The sequence below is a fragment of the Eptatretus burgeri genome, chromosome 12, assembly GCF_056783735.1.
Source record: "Eptatretus burgeri isolate ZD-2024b chromosome 12, Ebu_testis_v1, whole genome shotgun sequence".
NCBI lineage: Eukaryota > Metazoa > Chordata > Myxini > Myxiniformes > Myxinidae > Eptatretus > Eptatretus burgeri.
This window is the reverse complement of record NC_140972.1, coordinates 37862372-37866068: the sequence shown is the minus strand read 5'-3', so window position 1 is coordinate 37866068 and position 3697 is coordinate 37862372.

The following is a 3697-nucleotide window of genomic DNA, read 5'->3' as shown; positions in this document are numbered from 1 at the left end:
TTTATCTATTCCGTGCTCGAGCCGTGCAACATGTGATCACACGTCACGACCTTCAATTCACCACAGGGCCTTTTTTAACTTTTTCAACAACAACTGAAAAGGGCCTTTTTAACAACTCTGAAATTTACATTATTTTTAAGTTTTTGGTAAGCTAAACTTTTCTTTGTTAAGTCTGGCAGTTTACCGCTTCGCTTTGTATCATTTCAGGTTATTCACTAGACTTGAACTGCTTAAATTTCAGTAAAAACTGAAAAATGGGGGTGTTCTAAAACTCTAGACCAGTAGTGTGTATATATATATATATATATATATATATATATATATATATATATATATATATATATATATATATATATATATATATATATATATATATATATATATATATATATATATATATATATATATATATATAGTCGTGATCCCGGCTGTTAATACTGACGTTAATGTCAGAGCTTCAAGGAGTCCACGTGTGGACAAAGAGAACAACAAAACACACCACTGTGTTTCAAATCGGCCTCTAGGGGTAGGCACGATATTTTATTGGCTCGATCTCAAAAATGGCTGGTAACAAAATTGAATACACAGCACAAAAACCTGCCAGAAATCTGGGCAACAATAGAGCTCCAAAAACAGGTCGAACAACTCACAGCTCCGCTCGACGATGGCCGGGAATAACGATGACACTCGTCCCGATTTAACTCGATCCTTGAGATGGAGCTATCAACGATCAGCGCGACTGTGCTGTCGAGAGTCTTAAAAATCACTTGAAAATCGCTTTTAAAACATGCGATTTGGAGCGCTCGATATATTTTTCCACTCGCGATCTTGGAGCCAAATCTGTTGCCAACAATGGCGCCCCGGCTCTCCCGCGGTCCACCCACCACGTGCCGACTAGCCCTCCAAACCCTGGGAGCCTGAAAAAGGTTACGTGACGTCGTGGGCGGGACACTAAATTTGGTGCGAACATGGTTTTTCTCACAATATATATATATATATATATATATATATATATATATATATATTATCTATACGAGTAAATGTGTGTGTGTGTGTGTGTGTATGTGTGTGTGTGTGTGTGTGTGTGTGTCAATGTGCCTCCTCTATAACTCCGAAACTATGAGACCGAGCAGCCTGAAACTTTACATGCATACTAAGAAGAAAGTGCACGAGTGAAAATTGTGTGCTTGGGTTCATTAAAACACCCCTTTTGAAGATAATTAACAACCTTATTTAATGATATCCTTCGTCAGGCGATCCTTGGTCATCTCGCTCTCTGGGGTCACTCTCATCCTTGAGCTTGCCAACATCCAGCCTCGGTTTGTTCAAACCAGATTGTTGTTCAAATCCCGTGCATTTGCATCCATTTTATTCTCCATTCTTTGCATCTTCACATTCATTTATTGCGCACTCTCTTTCATTTCCTTCTTCATCATACCTCTCATCGCCTCCAAGAACTGGCCCATGTCAATTGGCGAAGCCGATCCGCCATGCTGGTGTGCGGAACCGCCGGGGTTGGGGAGGAAACTTGACGGGGGGGGGTGGGGGTGTCAAAAGACGCCGCCGCTGCGTCCATTTCGGGCTCTGGGTTCAGTTGTGGGGAATGGTCCTGCATGGGAGTGTCCTGCACGGTGATTTCGTCCTGGGCCATAGATTTGTTTAAATCTGCATCTATATCACTACCCACCTGGCTCAGCTCGCCTTGGCTGGACATGTTGCGTGCCGGGAATTAATTTAAAACGCTCACAATTTGGGGACATGGGGGGGGGGGGTTGCTCCGTACACCCCTGATCCGCGTCCGTGAATTTCGTGTGGAGGCGGATGAGGCCGAATCCCGCTCCCGGACACCAGTGTTGAGGTACTGGTGTTCTGCAAATTTACAGAGGTAGAAGTGGAGAGTTTGCTGTCCCACTCCTGACAGCCAGTGTTGAGGTTTGCCGCCGGCACGTCGCCACGAGCATGACCCTCGATGAAGCAGTGGGGCCGTCTTGGCTCGATCGCCCGGAATTTACAGATCACCGGCCCGGGTCAGTCTGGGTCGACGGGTCCTGGTTATTTTTGGACCGAAATACGCCAATGGGGAGATCACATGGGGTAGGGTTAATTGCCAACTTCAACTTACCTAAGTACCCACGTGATCCAGCTACCGGGGTACTTCACCCTCGGCGGAACTCGTCCGGAAGCAAGCCGCTTAAGTGGCCCGTTCCGTGTGCATAGCCGAGCGGTGATATCGCCGAATTACGCGGGCCCGAATGTCCCCTTACGGCGGCCCAACGGCCTTCTAATTCCTAACACGCAACATGCTCAGTCAATGAAAGAATCGACGCGATGAGCTGAAAACATTTAACAATTGGGGTTTATTTATACAGTAATCGGGGAACTCGGGAAGCACGCAAGAGCAGAACTATACCGAATACAATAAATACAATGCAATCATTTACAGCACATAAAGCACTTAACAGTTCTCTACTTGTTAGACAGGCCCACGGACACACGTACGCACACACACACCCAAGAAATGGTGGCTGATGCCTTTAATAAGGACTTCAGCTCGGAGGGACAGATGAGCTGAAACCCAGAACCTATCTCGAACCTCTCCACCTCGTGTGGTCTTCAAGCTGTTCAGACCTGGGCTCCAGCGAGGGCGAGCTGGATCCAATCGCCGTGAGCCGCGATCCTTCCCGAGCTCCAGTGGATCCCCTCGCGCTCCTGACCACGTGCTGGTGAGACGAAACACTGAGCCTTCCCGAAGATGCGTCGCTTTCCAAGTAAAGCCAGCCAAACCAAGATGAGGCCACAAAGCAGAACCAAGGCCGAACCAAGATAACTCAGAACCAGCACGACCCTTTGAACCACCGACTGCACAGCCAACTCGAAGAAGCACCAGCAGAACAACAACCTCGAACCAACTCGACCACCCTTGAACCAGGCCAACACTCCTCGACCACCAGGACGAAGAAGAACCACGACAACCCGAACAAACTCCTCCGATGAACAACTCTCCAACAAGAACCAAGAACCCCCCCAAGACCCAACTCGAGCCAAGCAGAGTGTCTCTTTTTAATTCCTATCGGCCCCCCTCCCCCACTCCAGCCGTGACTCATGCCTTCGTGCACCATCCCCCGCACAACAGTTGTTTACATCATTGCATCACGGGACGGGAGGGTTCTTGTTCCTCTTTGCAGAGGAGGGAGAGGGTCGTTCTTCTTTGTGTTCTGATCGAACCCTAACTATTAAAATGAATCACAGCGCATTTAATCGATTTTTACCCATGAAACAATGGAAAGTGAGCTATCTATACAACCCTAACAGCAATACAACTGACTATAATTATTATTTACAAGCACTTACACAGTTTCTACTTGGCAGGACACGGCACCACAGCATGCATACAAAAAGAAAGAAAGACCTCCCTCACAGGCAAGGGGGTAGACTTCCACCCGACTGCCCCAAGTCTGTCTACGACGAAGACTTGGACCAAGACCACGACGCCAAGATTTCCACATGACTGCCCCAAGTCTGTCTACGACAAAGACTTGGACCACGACAGATTGGGCCACAACAGACTTGGACCAAGACCACGATGACCAAGACTTCCACACGACTGCCCCAAGTCTGTCTACGACGAAGACTTAGACCACAACAGACTTGGACCAAGACCACGACGACCAAGACTTCCACACGACTGCCCCAAGTC